Below are 20473 nucleotides of genomic sequence, written 5' to 3' on the forward strand. Positions count from 1 at the left end.
TATATAAATAAAATAATTTAAAATAAATAATTTTTGAAATAATAAAATATTTTATATAACATTTAAATAATTTAAATATATATTTTCTTTTACTCAATTAATTTAATAAATTTAATTTAACTAATTATATAAAAAAATGATAAATTAAATAATTTATTATAATATTAAAGAAATAATTTTAAAATAAATATAATAAAGAATTAAATATTAAAATATTTTTTATAAATTAAATAAATTTAAATTTAAAATCCTAAAAATGCGTGGGCCATTGCGGACGCATATGCGTGGGCCATTGCGGACGCATATGCGTGGGCTTCGTATATGCGTCGATTCTTGCTTCGGCTTTTAGCCATTTTGGCCGACGATACTAGCGTCTGCAAGTGGCCCACGCAAAAATTTGGAAGCTAATTTTCCATTTTGCGTCCAATGTGATTTTTGCGTGGGTTTTACCCCTTTTGGCCGACGATACCAGCGTCTGCAAGAGGCCCACGCAAAAATTTGGAAGCTAATTTCCCATTTTGCGTCCAATGTGATTTTTGCGTGGGCTTTTACCCATTTTGGCCGACGAAAGTAGAGTCCGCTACTGGCTCACGCAAGATTTTGGCCGCTACAGAATGTCCTTAATGTCCACTTCAGTTTCCATTCATCTTTCCTCCACTCAAAACCCATAACTTCATATTTTGGATCATTTAGTTCCAATGATTTCTTATTAAGTTTAAGTTCATTTTTTTTTTGTCAGAAACTGTAGTAGCATGAAATAAGAACCATCCTCCTTTAAGTATAACATGTGCTGCTCTTGTTTGGAAAATGACAATTATAGGGTTAACGTTTGCAAATAAGAAAATGGTAATCGAAAAGGTACAAAGATATTGTGGAGAATTGGAACCTGTTGAAGTGGCAGACAAATTGAAATAGATGCACACCTAATTTTGAACTTCTGACTCATCTTATGATCGAACATCCAGTTTTTGGATGTGAGCAATCTTTCCCCAGTCTTCGCCATTTGGATTCCGACAACGCTCACATTCCTGGACCAAGTTGTTTTTCTTCTTATTAGGTGGTTATATATGTTGATTGCCATTCCTTTCTACATAAGAAGCAATTTTTGTTTTTGCAATATGTAAATGTTATAGCAAGGTTAGTTTCCGGGACTTATGTTCAGTGAATGATTTAGTTGGGGTATCCCTATTTTCTAATAGAGGTAATAATAACAGTATCAATGAGGATGGTGGTGGAGACTGTGGTGATGTTGCTTGATGAAGTGGTGGTAGTAGTAGTGTCATGAATGGTGGTAGACATGCAGACAATAATAAGTGGTGGTGATAATTGTAGAAGTGATGGTATTGGGAATAATGATGGTTGTGGTTAGGAATCATAAACTCTACTCAAACCTTAGGGAATACATCCTTATTTTAGAATGAATGCAAGTATGTGTATGACAATACTCAACTTGTTTTCTCTCATCATTTATATTTATATTATATATGAACACTATAATAAATAAATTATGTAAATAATTTTTTTTAATTTAAATCTTAAAATGATTATATTAGATGACTATGATTGAAATATGTTTACTTATGACTTAGAATATTATGCTTGAATACTGGATATGACATTTGAGTGATTTCACGGAAGAATTACAATTATTTATTATTTAATTTCTAAATTAAGAAAAAAAAAATCACATTCACATTTATCTTTATGTACAATATAATATTTTATTTACGAGTATTTGATAATTTTTTACATTTTTGTGAGTTTTTATATATGTATCATTGGAGCTATATCATAAGGGGGACTGCTTCTTCCTGCACCTCCATGTGCCACCTCCATAAGTTTTTTTATTCTAAAAATATTCTTCTTTAATATTTTTGGATTATGTAGTTCGAAAGTCTTTTGTTAGATTTCGGATTATGTAATCTGAAAGTCTTTTGTGATTAGTTTCTGGATTACATAATCCAGAAATTTTTTCTATACATGAGATTAACTTCTGGATTATATAATTCGAAAACCATTTTTTTTTTCAGATGCTTGATTAGCTTTTAGATTATGTAATCAGGAAAAAAAAAAATTGGATTGAGATTAGTTTTCAGATTATGTAATGCAGAAGTCTTTTTTCAAATGTGAGTTTTTAGTTTCTAGATTATGTAATTTGAAAGCATTTTTTTTTCAAATGTTTGATTAGCTTTTGGATTATGTAATCTGGAAGTCTTTTTTGGATTGCGATTAGTTTCTGGATTATGTAATCTGAAAATCTTTTTTCAAATGCATGATTAGCTTCTGGATTACACAATCCATAGGTTTACATAATCCAGAAGTCTTTTTTATACATGATATTAGCTTTTGAATTATATAATTCGGAAGTATTTTTTTCCAGATGTGTGATTAGCTTTCAATTTACATAATTTGGAAGTATTTTCTAGATATAAGATTAGCTTTCGGATTATGTAATCTAGAAGTTTTTTTTTTTTTTTCAAATGCATGATTAGTTTTTGGATTACATAATCCATAAGTTTATCTCAAATCCAAAAAACTTATGGTTTTTATAAATATAAAGAACACTTTCGGATCCAAAAACATCTTTCAGATGATGTATGTCAGACAGAAAAAGAATAAAATGGTATTTTCGACGACACAAGAAGGTATTGAAGTGCAGGAAGAAGCAGTCTAAATCATCACACACAAGTGCTAATAACCAACCAAATATAGTGGTCCACAAAACTCAACCAAGACGAAAGAAAAAATGAGAACCTGGAGCAGTGCACTCCAATGGAACTACAATGGAGGAGAAGGAAAACCAAAATCTACTTTTAATTTTAAAACCCTAGAGGGTACTCTCGTCTTACCCAGCCTACTCCATTACAAATTGATGGGTTAACTTCATTTTTTAAAAATGGTAACGTTTTAGTTTAGTTTTTTTATTTCTCTTATTATTTTCTAATATGAAAACTAAAATCAATATGCATATAATGACTATAATATATATGTATAATAATAATAATATCAATAAATGGTAATTCTAAATATCATATAAAAAACACTAAATAATAATTAGAAATAACATTCAAATAAAATCTAAATAATTATCTCAAAAGTCAATCCAACGTATTCCTTTTGAAACATAAAATCTAAATAGGAAAATACAATCCAAAATCATAAAAATATATTACTATCCAATATCAATAATTCACGTCTCTAGCCTTTCCATAATATTAGGGTTAGAGTCTTGAATGCAATAATAAAGATTATATTATTTTTTTTTATCCCCATATACAATAAGAATTTTTTAATTATAAAAGATTAAGTAATAAATAATTAAACTAATGTTACCTGTTCAAAATTATGTAACTAATTTTGAGTTAAAATAAATGTCTCGATATTCTTTTGAAGGATGGAACAACGATATTTGGTTAACACGCTTACTATTATATGTTGTGGTTGGATAACAATCTGGACATGTAGAAATTACCGAAAGGTAAATTGTAAATATGAAAATAAAATTAAAAAATTAAATTATATTCTGAAAAAAATATATTAACGCAGGACACTAATTATATATATATACATACATTAAAATATCAAATATAAATTATATTATATTATATATATATATTGTAAAAGCTTTCATGTTAGACATTATTATGCAACTTGACATCTTAGCTGACATTATAAAAACAGATTCACAAACAAAACTGTATTCAAATAAAAGCAATCAACCAAAATTAGCAATAAAAGGACTACAAGAAATTGATGACATTGTAGGAAAAACATGACTACACAAAACAAGTATGAATTCTAAAATCAAAATGACTCAAACACAATGAATTTCACCAATTAAAAATAGCAAAAAAGACTTAAAATAAAGCAAAAACGGAATTACTAACACAAAACAGAATCAAAGTGTCCAACAACTCAAAAAAAAATTTCAGCACAACATAGCTCTAGATACCACATGATATGAGCTAGATTGACACTAAACAAGATACACAATATATAAGGAGGCTTAAGGTCATCTCAATGGAGGATAATGCCATCCAAAAGAGAAGCTAAACTCATTCAAACAATGAGTCCATGTCAATATCACAAACACTTGGCGGAATTAAAAGGAAAGCAAGAACAAAACAAGAACACAAATAGAAAAACAATTGAAATGTGTAATTGCAAAAACTGGACAGAATTGAAAGAAGAAATGAATCTACAGATTGAAATTGAAGAAACAAGATGAAGGAGGATGAAACTTATGTGGTTGAAGCTTGGTTTGGGAAATGGACACGCCACTTGGATGATGAATGTTCCAAGATAAGTGCAGATTTGCCGCCACTTGAATGCTCCCAATACATCACAAGATAAGACAAGGAAGAGGAGAACTAGTCTCACAATCACTCACAAATTGAGCATAGTAACTTTACTCTATTTTCAAATCTGAATTTTACAAGAGCAAGCACCTCTATTTATAGCCTTAGAGGTGCTGAAATGAAAAGCTAATCAAATTCAAATTTCACTCTAAATCTAATTCAAATTTGGAGCCAAACTTGAGTCACATGGAAGGTGTGACCTTTTTTTTTCTATTTTGGAACCTCTTAAACTACTCCTACACCATCCCCCTAAGTCACATGGACAATGTGACTTTATTTTGTACATTCCCACTCCTATTTTAATATCCACACCTCCTACAACTATACAAGAGTGGTGATGCTCATTTATTTAATGCTTGTGCCCTTGCTCCTAGTAGTTCTTTGAGTTATGACTTGAGCTTGGGCCTTATGTCGGGCTTGGGCCTCATATTTTTAAGAAGACTACTAGGAAGAACTTCAACTATTGTTGTCCTTGACCATTCCTCTTATTGATGGCCTCTGTAATTGCTTGTTGAGAATACCTTTAAAGTATAGCATCCTTGGTCATCTTCATGTATTTTTCATTCTCATCACCTTTTGTGATTTGGTTATGGATGTGCATCCTCACCTGAGCGCAAACAACATATGAAGGTACTTGTGTGAATTTTTTCAGCACAATACGGACCCAGAATAAAATTGCAGAAAGTTAAGCGAAATTTCACAAGTTTTGGTAGATGATAGATAGCCTTTAGTTTACACAATTTTTGAAAAATTCTCCCGAAATAGTTTTTTTTCCTGAATTCCACGTAAGAATCTCCACTGAATTTGGGATAAAACGCGACAAATTTCGGGTTAAACGGATGAGTATTCACCCACAAAAAGAATCAAACAGTTTCACACACAAATGAAACTTCCTTTCAGCCATGGCACTGATGAATAAAAAATTTATTGCCAATCTTGTGAGACGAATCTGGAGCTCAAGTCTCAGCCAAAACTCAATAGACACAGTGACGAATGTATGGTAAAAATTTCAGACCAAAATACCCAAGGAGTAAGGCGTAGTAAGTCCCAGACCGAGAGTGAACAAAACTAGTTTTCCGAAAACAAAACGTCCTGGCTTTTCTTCCCCGTATCTTTCTTCTGTGATTTGTTTATGGACGTGCCTCCTTACCTGGGTGCAAACAACAGTACTTGTGTGAATTTTTTCAGCGCAGTACGGACCCAGAAAAAAATTGCAAAAAGTTGGGCGAAATTTCACAAGTTTTGGTAAAAAATAGTCTTTGGTTTGCACAAAATTTCTGAAAAATTCTCCCGAAATAGTTTTTTCCTGAAATTCCACGTAGGAATCTCCACTGAATATAGGACGAAATGCGACAAATTTCGGGTCAAACGGATGAGCATTCACCCACGAAAAGATTCAAAAAGATTCACACACAAACGAACCTTCCTTTCAGCTCTGGCAGTGATGAATAAAAAATTTATTGCCAATCTTGTGAGACGAATCTGGAGCTCAAGTCTCAGCCAAAACTCAATAGACACAGTGACGAATGTATGGTAAAAATTTCAGACCAAAATACCTAAGGAGTAAGGCGTAGTAAGTCCCAGACCGAGAGTGAACAAAACTAGTTTTACGAAAACAAAACGTCCTGGCTTTTCTTCCCCGTATCTTCCTTCTGTGATTTGTTTATGGACGTGCCTCCTTACCTGGGTGCAAACAACAGTACTTGTGTGACTTTTTTCAGCGCAGTACGGACCCAGAAAAAAATTGCAAAAAGTTGGGCGAAATTTCACAAGTTTTGGTAAAAAATAGCCTTTGGTTTGCACAAAATTTCTGAAAAATTCTCCCGAAGTAGTTTTTTCCTGAAATTCCACGTAGGAATCTCCACTGAATATAGGACGAAATGCGACAAATTTCGGGTCAAACGGATGAGCATTCACCCACGAAAAGATTCAAACAGATTCACACACAAACGAACCTTCCTTTCAGCCCTGGCAGTGATGAATAAAAAATTTATTGCCAATCTTGTGAGACGAATCTGGAGCTCAAGGCTCAGCCAAAACTCAATAGACACAGTGACGAATGTATGGTAAAAATTTCAGACCAAAATACCTAAGGAGTAAGGCGTAGTAAGTCCCAGACCGAGAGTGAACAAAACTAGTTTTACGAAAACAAAACGTCCTGGCTTTTCTTCCCCGTATCTTCCTTCTGTGATTTGTTTATGGACGTGCCTCCTTACCTGGGTGCAAACAACAGTACTTGTGTGACTTTTTTCAGCGCAGTACGGACCCAGAAAAAAATTGCAAAAAGTTGGGCGAAATTTCACAAGTTTTGGTAAAAAATAGCCTTTGGTTTGCACAAAATTTCTGAAAAATTCTCCCGAAATAGTTTTTTCCTGAAATTCCACGTAGGAATCTCCACTGAATATAGGACGAAATGCGACAAATTTCGGGTCAAACGGATGAGCATTCACCCACGAAAAGATTCAAACAGATTCACACACAAACGAACCTTCCTTTCAGCCCTGGCAGTGATGAATAAAAAATTTATTGCCAATCTTGTGAGACGAATCTGGAGCTCAAGTCTCAGCCAAAACTCAATAGACACAGTGACGAATGTATGGTAAAAATTTCAGACCAAAATACCCAAGGAGTAAGGCGTAGTAAGTCCCAGACCGAGAGTGAACAAAACTAGTTTTCCGAAAACAAAACGTCCTGGCTTTTCTTCCCCGTATCTTCCTTATGTGATTTGTTTATGGACGTGCCTCCTTACCTGGGTGCAAACAACAGTACTTGTGTGAATTTTTTCAGCGCAGTACGGACCCAGAATAAAATTGCAGAAAGTTGGGCGAAATTTCACAAGTTTTGGTAAAAGATAGCCTTTGGTTTGCACAAAATTTCTGAAAAATTCTCCCGAAATAGTTTTTTCCTGAAATTCCACGTAGGAATCTCCACTGAATATGGGACGAAATGCGACAAATTTTGGGTCAAACGGATGAGCATTCACCCACGAAAAGATTCAAACAGATTCACACACAAACGAACCTTCCTTTCAGACCTGGCAGTGATGAATAAAAAATTTATTGCCAATCTTGTGAGACGAATCTGGAGATCAAGTCTCAGCCAAAACTCAATAGACACAGTGACGAACGTCTGGAAAAAATATCAGACCAAAATACCCAAGGAGTAGGGCGTAGTAAGTCCCAGACCGAGAGTGAACAAAACTGGTTTTCCGAAAACAAAATGTCCTGACTTTTCTTTCCCGTATCTTCCTTCTGTGATTTTTTTATGGACGTGCCTCCTTACCTGGGTGCAAACAACATATGAAAGTACTTGTGTGAATTTTTTCAGCGCAATACAGACACAGAATAAAATTGCAGAAAGTTAAGCGAAATTTCACAAGTTTTGGTAGAGGATAGCCTTTGGTTTGCACAAAATTTCTGAAAAATTCTCATGAGATAGTTTTTTCCTGAACTTCCACGTAAGAATCTCCATTGAGTTAGGGACGAAACGCGACAAATTTTGGGTCAAACGGATGAGTATTCACCCACTAAAATAGTCAAACAGTTTCACACACAAACGAACTTTCCTTTCAGCCCTGGCAGTGATGAATAAAAAAATTATTGCCTATCTTGTGGGACGAATCTGGAACTCAAGTCTCAGCCAAAACTCAAAAGACACAGTGACGAACGTATGGTAAAAATTTCAGACCAAAATACCCAAGGAGAAAGGCGTAGTAAGTCCAGGACCGAGAGTGAACAAAACTGGTTTTCCGAAAACAAAACATCATGGCTTTTCTTCCCCGTATCTTCCTTCTGTGATTTTTTAATGGATGTGCCTCCTTACCTGGGTGCACTCAACATATGAAAATACTTGTGGGAATATTTTCAGGGCAATACGAACCCAGAATAAAATTGAAGAATATTTTGACGAAATTTCACAAGTTTTGGTAGAGGATAGCCTTTGGTTTGCATTAAATTTCTGAAAAAATCTTCCGAAATAGTTTTTTTTTGAAATTCCACGTAACAATCTGCACCGAATTTGGGACGAAACGCGACAAATTTTGGACCAAACGGATAAGTATTATTCACCAGCGAAAAGAATCAAACAGTTTCACACACAAACGAACCTTCCTTTCAGCCCTGACAGTTATGAATAAAAAATTTATTGCCAATCTTGTGGGACGAATCTGGAGCTCAAGTCTCAGCCAAAACTCAATAGACATAGTGACGAACGTCTGGTAAAAATTTTAGACCAAAATACCCAAGGAGTAAGGCGTAGTAAGTCCCAGACCGAGTGTGAACAAAATTGGTTTTCCGAAAACAAAACGTCCTGACTTTTCTTTGCCGTATCTTCCTTCTGTGATTTGTTTATGGACGTGCCTCCTTACCTGGGTGCAAACAACATATGAAAGTGCTTGTGTGAATTTTTTCAGCTTAATACGGACCCAGAATAAAATTGCTGATAGTTGGACAAAATTTCACAAGTTTTGGTAGAGCATAGCCTATGGTTTGCACAAAATTTCTGAAGAATTCTCCCGAAATAGTTTTTTCCTGAACTTCCACGTAAGAATCTCCATTGAGTTAGGGACGAAACGCGACAAATTTTGGGTCATACGGATGAGCATTCACCCACGAAAATAGTCAAACAGTTTCACAAATAAACGAACCTTCCTTTCAACCCTAGCAGTGATGAATAAAAAATTTATTGCCTATCTTGTGGGACGAATCTGGAACTCAAGTCTCAGCCAAAACTCAATAGACACAGTGACGAACGTCTGGCAAAAATTTCAAACCAAAATACCCAAGGAGTAAGGCGTAGTAAGTCCTAGACAGAGAGTGAACAAAACTGGTTTTCTGAAAACAAAGCGTCCTGGCTTTTCTTCCCCGTATCTTCCTTCTGTGATTTGTTAATGGACGTGCCTCCTTACCTGGGTGCAAACAACATATGAAAATACTTGTGGGAATATTTTTAGGGCAATACGAACCCAGAATAAAATTGAAGAATATTTGGGCGAAATTTCACAAGTTTTGGTAGAGGATAGCCTTTGGTTTGCATTAAATTTCTGAAAAATTCTCCGGAAATAGTTTTTTTTCTGAAATTCCACGTAAGAATCTGCACTGAATTTGGGAAAAAACGCGACAAATTTCGAGTTAAACGGATGAGTATCACCCACGAAAAGAATCAAACAGTTTCACACACAGACGAAGCTTCCTTTCAGCCATGGCACTAATGAATAAAAAATTTATTGCCAATCATGTGAGACGAATTTGGAGCTCAAGTCTCAGCCAAATCTCAATAGACACAGTGCCGAATGTATGGTAAAAATTTCAGACCAAAATACCCAAGGAGTAAGGCGTAGTAAGTCCCAGACCTAGAGTGAACAAACCTAGTTTTCCGAAAACAAAACGTCCTGCCTTTTCTTCCCCGTATCTTCCTTCTGTGATTTGTTTATGGACGTGCCTCCTTACCTGGGTGCAAACAACATATGAAAGTACTTGTGTGAATTTTTTCAGCGCAGTACGGATCCAGAATAAAATTACAGAAAGTTGGGCGAAATTTCACAAGTTTTGGTAGAGTAGCCTTTGGTTTGCATAAAGTTTCTGAAAAATTCTCGCGAAATAGTTTTTTCCTGAAATTCCACGTATGAATCTCCACTGAATATGGGACGAAATGCGACAAATTTCGGGTCAAACGGATGAGCATTCACCCACGAAAAGATTCAAACAGATTCACACACAAACGAACCTTCCTTTCAGCCCTGACAGTGATGAATAAAAAATTTATTGCCAATCTTGTGGGACGAATCTGGAACTCAAGTTTCAGCCAAAACTCAATAGACACAGTGACGAACGTCTGGAAAAAATTTCAGACCAAAATACCCAAGGAGTAGGGCGTAGTAAGTCCCAGACCGAGAGTGAACAAAACTGGTTTTCCGAAAACAAAATGTCCTGACTTTTCTTTCCCGTATCTTCCTTCTGTGATTTTTTTATGGACGTGCCTCCTTACCTGGGTGCAAACAACATATGAAAGTACTTGTGTGAATTTTTTCAGCGCAATACAGACACAGAATAAAATTGCAGAAAGTTAAGCGAAATTTCACAAGTTTTGGTAGAGGATAGCCTTTGGTTTGCACAAAATTTCTGAAAAATTCTCATGAGATAGTTTTTTCCTGAACTTCCACGTAAGAATCTCCATTGAGTTAGGGACGAAACGCGACAAATTTTGGGTCAAACGGATGAGTATTCACCCACTAAAATAGTCAAACAGTTTCACACACAAACGAACTTTCCTTTCAGCCCTGGCAGTGATGAATAAAAAAATTATTGCCTATCTTGTGGGACGAATCTGGAACTCAAGTCTCAGCCAAAACTCAAAAGACACAGTGACGAACGTATGGTAAAAATTTCAGACCAAAATACCCAAGGAGAAAGGCGTAGTAAGTCCAGGACCGAGAGTGAACAAAACTGGTTTTCCGAAAACAAAACGTCATGGCTTTTCTTCCCCGTATCTTCCTTCTGTGATTTGTTAATGGATGTGCCTCCTTACCTGGGTGCACTCAACATATAAAAATACTTGTGGGAATATTTTCAGGGCAATACGAACCCAGAATAAAATTGAAGAATATTTTGACGAAATTTCACAAGTTTTGGTAGAGGATAGCCTTTGGTTTGCATTAAATTTCTGAAAAAATCTCCCGAAATAGTTTTTTTTTGAAATTCCACGTAACAATCTGCACCGAATTTGGGACAAAACGCGACAAATTTCGGACCAAACGGATAAGTATTATTCACCAGCGAAAAGAATCAAACAGTTTCACACACAAACGAACCTTCCTTTCAGCCCTGACAGTTATGAATAAATAATTTATTGCCAATCTTGTGGGACGAATCTGGAGCTCAAGTCTCAGCCAAAACTCAATAGACATAGTGACGAACGTCTGGTAAAGATTTTAGACCAAAATACCCAAGGAGTAAGGCGTAGTAAGTCCCAGACCGAACAAAATTGGTTTTTCGAAAACAAAACGTCCTGACTTTTCTTTGCCGTATCTTCCTTCTGTGATTTGTTTATGGACGTGCCTCCTTACCTGGGTGCAAACAACATATGAAAGTACTTGTGTGAATTTTTTCAGCTTAATACGGACCCAGAATAAAATTGCTGATAGTTGGACAAAATTTCACAAGTTTTGGTAGAGCATAGCCTATGGTTTGCACAAAATTTCTGAAGAATTCTCCCGAAATAGTTTTTTCCTGAACTTCCACGTAAGAATCTCCATTGAGTTAGGGACGAAACGCGACAAATTCTGGGTCATACGGATGAGCATTCACCCACGAAAATAGTCAAACAGTTTCACAAATAAACGAACCTTCCTTTCAACCCTAGCAGTGATGAATAAAAAATTTATTGCCTATCTTGTGGGACGAATCTGGAACTCAAGTCTCAGCCAAAACTCAATAGACACTGTGACGAACGTCTGGCAAAAATTTCAAACCAAAATACCCAAGGAGTAAGGCGTAGTAAGTCCTAGACAGAGAGTGAACAAAACTGGTTTTCTGAAAACAAAGCGTCCTGGCTTTTCTTCCCCGTATCTTCCTTCTGTGATTTGTTAATGGACGTGCCTCCTTACCTGGGTGCAAACAACATATGAAAATACTTGTGGGAATATTTTTAGGGCAATACGAACCCAGAATAAAATTGAAGAATATTTGGGCGAAATTTCACAAGTTTTGGTAGAGGATAGCCTTTGGTTTGCATTAAATTTCTGAAAAATTCTCCGGAAATAGTTTTTTTTCTGAAATTCCACGTAAGAATCTGCACTGAATTTGGGAAAAAACGCGACAAATTTCGGGTTAAACGGATGAGTATCACCCACGAAAAGAATCAAACAGTTTCACACACAGACGAAGCTTCCTTTCAGCCATGGCACTAATGAATAAAAAATTTATTGCCAATCATGTGAGAGGAATCTGGAGCTCAAGTCTCAGCCAAATCTAAATAGACACAGTGCCGAATGTATGGTAAAAATTTCAGACCAAAATACCCAAGGAGTAAGGCGTAGTAAGTCCCAGACCGAGAGTGAACAAACCTAGTTTTCCGAAAACAAAACGTCCTGCCTTTTCTTCCCCGTATCTTCCTTCTGTGATTTGTTTATGGACGTGCCTCCTTACCTGGGTGCAAACAACATATGAAAGTACTTGTGTGAATTTTTTCAGCGCAGTACGGATCCAGAATAAAATTACAGAAAGTTGGGCGAAATTTCACAAGTTTTGGTAGAGTAGCCTTTGGTATGCACAAAGTTTCTGAAAAATTCTCCCGAAATAATTTTTTCCTGAAATTCCACGTATGAATCTCCACTGAATATGGGACGAAATGCAACAAATTTCGGGTCAAACGGATGAGCATTCACCCACGAAAAGATTCAAACAGATTCACACACAAACGAATCTTCCTTTCAGCCCTGACAGTGATGAATAAAAAATTTATTGCCAATCTTGTGGGACGAATCTGGAACTCAAGTTTCAGCCAAAACTCAATAGACACAGTGACGAACGTCTGGAAAAAATTTCAGACCAAAATACCTAAGGAGTAGGGTGTAGTAAGTCCCAGACCGAGAGTGAACAAAACTGGTTTTCCGAAAACAAAATGTCCTGACTTTTCTTTCCCGTATCTTCCTTCTGTGATTTTTTTATGGACGTGCCTCCTTACCTGGGTGCAAACAACATATGAAAGTACTTGTGTGAATTTTTTCAGCGCAATACAGACACAGAATAAAATTGCAGAAAGTTAAGCGAAATTTCACAAGTTTTGGTAGAGGATAGCCTTTGGTTTGCACAAAATTTCTGAAAAATTCTCATGAGATAGTTTTTTCCTGAACTTCCACGTAAGAATCTCCATTGAGTTAGGGACGAAACGCGACAAATTTTGGGTCACACGGATGAGTATTCACCCACTAAAATAGTCAAACAGTTTCACACACAAACGAACTTTCCTTTCAGCCCTGGCAGTGATGAATAAAAAAATTATTGCCTATCTTGTGGGACGAATCTGGAACTCAAGTCTCAGCCAAAACTCAAAAGACACAGTGACGAACGTATGGTAAAAATTTCAGACCAAAATACCCAAGGAGAAAGGCGTAGTAAGTCCAGGACCGAGAGTGAACAAAACTGGTTTTCCGAAAACAAAACGTCATGGCTTTTCTTCCCCGTATCTTCCTTCTGTGATTTGTTAATGGATGTGCCTCCTTACCTGGGTGCACTCAACATATGAAAATACTTGTGGGAATATTTTCAGGGCAATACGAACCCAGAATAAAATTGAAGAATATTTTGACGAAATTTCACAAGTTTTGGTAGAGGATAGCCTTTGGTTTGCATTAAATTTCTGAAAAAATCTCCCGAAATAGTTTTTTTTTGAAATTCCACGTAACAATCTGCACCGAATTTGGGACAAAACGCGACAAATTTCGGACCAAACGGATAAGTATTATTCACCAGCGAAAAGAATCAAACAGTTTCACACACAAACGAACCTTCCTTTCAGCCCTGACAGTTATGAATAAAAAATTTATTGCCAATCTTGTGGGACGAATCTGGAGCTCAAGTCTCAGCCAAAACTCAATAGACATAGTGACGAACGTCTGGTAAAAATTTTAGACCAAAATACCCAAGGAGTAAGGCGTAGTAAGTCCCAGACCGAGTGTGAACAAAATTGGTTTTCCGAAAACAAAACGTCCTGACTTTTCTTTGCCGTATCTTCCTTCTGTGATTTGTTTATGGACGTGCCTCCTTACCTGGGTGCAAACAACATATGAAAGTACTTGTGTGAATTTTTTCAGCTTAATACGGACCCAGAATAAAATTGCTGATAGTTGGACAAAATTTCACAAGTTTTGGTAGAGCATAGCCTATGGTTTGCACAAAATTTCTGAAGAATTCTCCCGAAATAGTTTTTTCCTGAACTTCCACGTAAGAATCTCCATTGAGTTAGGGACAAAACGCGACAAATTCTGGGTCATACGGATGAGCATTCACCCACGAAAATAGTCAAACAGTTTCACAAATAAACGAACCTTCCTTTCAACCCTAGCAGTGATGAATAAAAAATTTATTGCCTATCTTGTGGGACGAATCTGGAACTCAAGTCTCAGCCAAAACTCAATAGACACTGTGACGAACGTCTGGCAAAAATTTCAAACCAAAATACCCAAGGAGTAAGGCGTAGTAAGTCCTAGACAGAGAGTGAACAAAACTGGTTTTCTGAAAACAAAGCGTCCTGGCTTTTCTTCCCCGTATCTTCCTTCTGTGATTTGTTAATGGACGTGCCTCCTTACCTGGGTGCAAACAACATATGAAAATACTTGTGGGAATATTTTTAGGGCAATACGAACCCAGAATAAAATTGAAGAAGATTTGGGCGAAATTTCACAAGTTTTGGTAGAGGATAGCCTTTGGTTTGCATTAAATTTCTGAAAAATTCTCCGGAAATAGTTTTTTTTTCTGAAATTCCACGTAAGAATCTGCACTGAATTTGGGAAAAAACGCGACAAATTTCGGGTTAAACGGATGAGTATCACCCACGAAAAGAATCAAACAGTTTCACACACAGACGAATCTTACCTGGGTGCAAACAACATATGAAAGTACTTGTGTGAATTTTTTCAGCTTAATACGGACCCAGAATAAAATTGCTGATAGTTGGACAAAATTTCACAAGTTTTGGTAGAGCATAGCCTATGGTTTGCACAAAATTTCTGAAGAATTCTCCCAAAATAGTTTTTTCCTGAACTTCCACGTAAGAATCTCCACTGAGTTAGGGACGAAACGCGACAAATTTTGGGTCAAACGGATGAGTATTCACCCACGGAAATAGTCAAACAGTTTCACAAATAAACGAACCTTCCTTTCAACCCTAGCAGTGATGAATAAAAAATTTATTGCCTATCTTGTGGGACGAATTTGGAGCTCAAGTCTCAGCCAAAACTTAATAGACACAGTGACGAACGTATGGTAAAAATTTCAGACCAAAACACCCAACGAGTAAGGCGTAGTAAGTCCTAGACCGAGAGTGAACAAAACTTGTTTTTAGAAAACAAAACGTCCTGGCTTTTCTTCGCCGTATCTTCCTTCTGTGATTTTTTTATGGACGTGCCTCCTTACCTGGGTGCAAACAACATATGAAAGTACTTGTGTGAATTTTTTCAGCGCAATACAGACCGAGAATAAAATTGCAAAAAGTTTGGCGAATTTTCACCAATTTTGCTAGAGCATAGCCTTTGGTTTGCACAAAATTTCTGAAAAATTCTCCCGAAATAGTATTCTCCTAAAATTCCACGTAACAATCTCCACTGAATTTGGGACAAAACGCGATATATTTCTGGGCAAACGGATGAGTATTCACCCACGAAAAGAATCACATAGTGTCACACACAAACAAACCTTCCTTTCAGCAATGGCAGTGATGAATAAAAAATTTATTGCCAATCTTGTGGGACGAATCTGGAGCTCAAGTCTCACCCAAAACTCAATAGACACAGTGACGAACGTCTGGTAAAAATTTCAGACCAAAATACCCAAGGAGTACGGCGTTTAAGTCCCAGACCGATAGTGAACAAAACTGGTTTTCCGTAAACAAAACGTCCTGGCTTTTCTTCCCCGTATCTTCCTTCTGTGATTTGTTAATGGACGTGCCTCCTTACCTGGGTGCAAACAACATATGAAAGTACTTTTGGTAGAGGATAGCCTTTGATTTGCACAAAATTTCTGAAATATTCTCCCGAAATAGTTTTTTCCTGAAATTCAACGTAAGAAACTCCACTTAATTTGGGACTAAAGGCAACAAATTTCGGGCCAAACGGATGAGTATTCACCCATGAAAAGAATCAAACAGTTTCACACACTAACGAACCATCCTTTAAGCCCTCGCAGTGATGAATAAAATATTTATTGCAATCTTGTGGGACGAATCTGGAGCTCAAGTCTCAGCCAAAACTCAATAGACATAGTGACAGACGTCTGGTAAAAATTTCAGACCAAAATACCCAATGATAAAGGCGTAGTAAGTCTCAGACCGAGAGTGAACAAAACTGGTTTTCTGAAAAGAAAGCGTCCTGGCTTTTCTTTCCCGTATCTTCCTTCTGTGATTTGTTAATGGACGTGCCTTCTTACTTGGGTGCAAACAACATAAGAAAATACTTGTGGGAATATTTTCACCGCAATACGGACCCAGAATAAAATTGAAGAATATTTGGGCGAAATTTCACAAGTTTTGGTAGAGGATAGCCTTTTGTTTTGCACAAAATTTCTGAAAAATTCTCCCGAAATAGTTTTTTTTTCTGAAATTCCACGTAAGAATCTGCACTGAATTTGGGACAAAACGCGACAAATTTCGGACCAAACGGATGAGTATTCACCAGCGAAAAGAATCAAACAGTTTCACACACAAACAAAGCTTCCTTTCAGCCATGGCACTAATGAATAAAAAATTTATTGCCAATCTTGTGGGACGAATCTGGAGCTCAAGTCTCAGCCAAAACTCAATAGACATAGTGACGAACGTCTGGTAAAGATTTTAGACCAAAATACCCAAGGAGTAAGGCGTAGTAAGTCCCAGACCGAACAAAATTGGTTTTCCGAAAACAAAACGTCCTGGCTTTTCGTTCCAGTATCTTGCTTCTGTGATTTCTTTATGGACGTGCCTCCTTACCTGGGTGCAAACAACATATGAAAGTACTTGTGTGAATTTTTTCAGCGCAATACGGACCCAGAATAAAATTGCTGAAAGTTGGACAAAATTTCACAAGTTTTGGTAGAGGATAACCCTTGGTTTGCACAAAATTTCTGAAAAATTCTCCCGAAATAGTTTTTTCCTGAACTTCCACGTAAGAATATCCACTGAGTTAGGGACGAAACGCGACAAATTTTGGGTCAAACGGATGAGTATTCACCAACAAAAAGAATAAAACAGTTTCACGCACAAACGAACCTTCCTTTCATCCCTAGCAGTGATGAATAAAAAATTTATTGCCTATCTTGTGGGACGAATTTGGAATTCAAGTCTCACCCAAAACTCAATAGACACAGTGACGAACGTCTGGTAAAAATTTCAGACCAAAATACCCAAGCAGAAAGGCGTAGTAAGTCCCAGACTGAGAGTGAACAAAACTGGTTCTCCGAAAACAACACGTCCTGGCTTTTCTTCCCCGTAACCTCCTTCTGTGATTTTTTTATGGACGTGTCTTCTTACCTGGGTGGAAACAACATATAGAAGTACTTGTGTGAATTTTTTCAGCGCAATACAGACCCAGAATAAGATTGCAGAAAGTTGGGCGAAATTTCACAAGATTTGGTAGAGGATAACCTTTGGTTTGCACAAAATTTCTGAAAAATTCTCCTGCAATAGTTTTTTCCTGAAATTCCACATAAGAATCTCCACTGAATTTGGGACTAAACGTGACAAATTTCGGGTCAAACGTATGAGTATTCACCCACGAAAAGAATCAAACAGCTTAACACACACACAAACCTTCCTGTCACCCCTTGCGGTGGTTTAATAAAAAATTATTGCCAATCTTGTGGGACAAATATGGAGCTCAAGTCTCAGCAAAACCTCAATAGACACAGTGACCAACATCTGGTAAAAATTTCAGACCAAAATACCCAAGGACGATGGCGTAGTAAGTCCCAGACCGAGAGTGAACAAAACTGGTTTTCTGAAAACAAAACGTCCAGGCTTTTCTTCCCCGTATCTTCCTTCTGTGATTTGTTCATGGACGTGCCTCCTTACCCGGGTGCAAACAACATATGAAAGTACTTATGTGAATTTTTTGAGTGCAATACGGACCCAGAATAAAATTACAGAAAGTTGGGCAAAATTTTACCAGTTTTGGTAGAGGATAGCCTTTAGTTTGCATAAAATTTCTGAAAAATTCTCCTGAAATAGTTTTTTCCGGAAATTTCACGTAAGAATCTCCACTGAATTTGGGACAAAACGCGACAAATTTCGGGTCAAACGGATGAGTATTCACCCATGAAAAAAATGAAACAGTTTATCAGACAGATGAACCTTCCTTTCAGCCGAGGCAGTGATTAATAAAAAATTTATTGACAATCTCTTGGGACGAATCTGGAGCTCAAGTCTCAGCAAAAACTCAATAGACACAATGACGAACGTCTGGTGAAAATTTTAGACCAAAATACCCAAGGAGTAAGGCGTAATAAGTCCTAGACCGAGAGTGAACAAAATTGGTTTTCCGAAAACAAAACGTCCAAGCTTTTCTTCCCCGTATCTTCCTTTTGTGATTTGTTTATGGACGTGCCGCGTTACATGGGTGCAAAAAACATATGAAAGTACTTGTAAGAATTTTTTTCAGTGCAATACAGACCCATAATAAAATTGCAGAAAGTTGAGCGAAATTTCACAAGTTTTTGTAAAGGATAGCCTTTAGTTTGCACAAAATTTCTGAAAAAATATCCCGAAATAGTTTTGTCCTGAAATTCCTCATAAGAATCTCCACTTAGTTTGGGATAAAACGCGAAAAATTTCGAGTCAAACGGATGAGCATTCACCCACGAAAAAAATCAAACAGTTTCACACACGAACGAACCTTCCTTTCAGCCCTGGCAGTGATGAATAAAAAATTTATTGCCAATCTTGTGGGACGAATCTGGTGCTCAAGTCTCAGCCAAAACTCAATAGACACAGTGACGAAGGTGTGGTAAAAATTTCAGACCAAAATAGCCAAGGAGTAAGGCGTAGTAAGTCCCAGACTGAGAGTGAACAAAACTGGTTTTCCGAAAACAAAACGTCCTGGCTTTTCTTCCCCGTATCTTCCTTCTGTGATTTTTTTATGGACGTGCCTCCTTACCTGGGTTCAAACAACATATGAAAGTACTTGTGTGAATTTTTTCAGCGCAATACGGAACCAGAATAAAATTGTAGAAAATTGGGCGACATTTCACAAGTTTTGGTAGAGGATAGCCTTTGATTTGCACAAAATTTCTGAAAAATTCTCCTGAAATAGTTTTTTTCCTGAAATTCCACGTAAGAATCTGCTCTGAATTTGGGACAAAACGCGAAAATTTTTGGGTCAAACGGATGAGTATTCACCCACGAAAATATCAAACAGTTTCACACACAAACGAACCTTCATAATTTTTTATTTTGTTTAAAAAATTTATTGTCAATCTTGTGGGACGAATCTTACGAATGTTCGTTTCTGTGTGAAACTGTTTTATTTTTTTTCTAACTGAATTCTCATCCGTTTGAGCTGAAATTTATTGCGTTTGGTCCCAAATTTTGTTGGGATTGTTACACAGAATTTCAATGAGAAACTGTTTTGGGAAAAAAATTCTGAAATTTCTTGCACTCCAAAACTATCCTCTTTCCAGATTTGTGAAGTTTTTCCCTAATTTCTGCAATTTTGTTTTGAGTTCATATTACGTTGACCTTGTTAAGAACATTTCCCAGCATTCCTCCTCGAGGTAAAGAATAGATGTCAAATGTCAATCACACCCAAGTAATGAATAGATGTCAGATGTCACAATTTGTCTATCCTCATAAAAGGATATATTAAATTTTCCATTGTTCGCGTTCCCGAAGGTGTCCCTCTCTTTTAAGAGAATTCGCGGCATGTTAAATCCTTGTAAAAATATTGTAGATTTTAGGTATTATATAATGCAAAAATTTTAAAAAGAAAGATTTCTGACTAAAATTTTCCTAAAAGAGGTTAGGGTAGATGTAAAAGCAAAATGTAATATCTATTCGTTGATAAAAGTAGGATTTATTTTCTTTGTAAGTGATTTTTTTTTTCAAAAGCATGCATAAAATGAAACTTTTGAACTACACTAGAAACAAATTGAGAAACATTCATTAGAAAAAAAGAAGATTAAAAAAAGTGTACAAGGTCGTTAGAAAATATAAGAAAATTAAGAAAAAGATTAAATACATGTGTTTATTTATCCTAATTATTTTTTGTTTCTAAAATTCGTTTATATTTCATGATTTTTTGTCTAGTGTATGCAGTTATGTGTTCGCATGGATTTCAAAATTTCTCATATTTTAGGAAAGGAAATAATTGTGAAATGCTTTTGGTCTGCATGATGAGTGAGAGCATTGATGGACAACAAATATAATTGAAACAG

The 20473-nt window shown here is 36.3% G+C and overlaps 1 long non-coding RNA gene across 2 annotated transcripts in view; it reads right to left on the reverse strand.

Moving 5' to 3' along the window:
- Window positions 1–20473, reverse strand: part of LOC137836683 (uncharacterized) — a 68464-nt gene that overhangs the window by 9160 nt on the left and 38831 nt on the right. The window contains exon 3 of one of the 2 annotated variants that reach the window (XR_011085333.1): window positions 887–1028. This is a non-coding gene — a long non-coding RNA (uncharacterized lncRNA). Of the gene's footprint in view, window positions 1–886; window positions 1189–20473 lie in introns of those variants that run through there. The other variant, XR_011085332.1, reaches the window with a different exon arrangement.

Source organism: Phaseolus vulgaris, chromosome 4 (genome assembly GCF_000499845.2).
Source record: "Phaseolus vulgaris cultivar G19833 chromosome 4, P. vulgaris v2.0, whole genome shotgun sequence".
Lineage (NCBI taxonomy): Eukaryota > Viridiplantae > Streptophyta > Magnoliopsida > Fabales > Fabaceae > Phaseolus > Phaseolus vulgaris.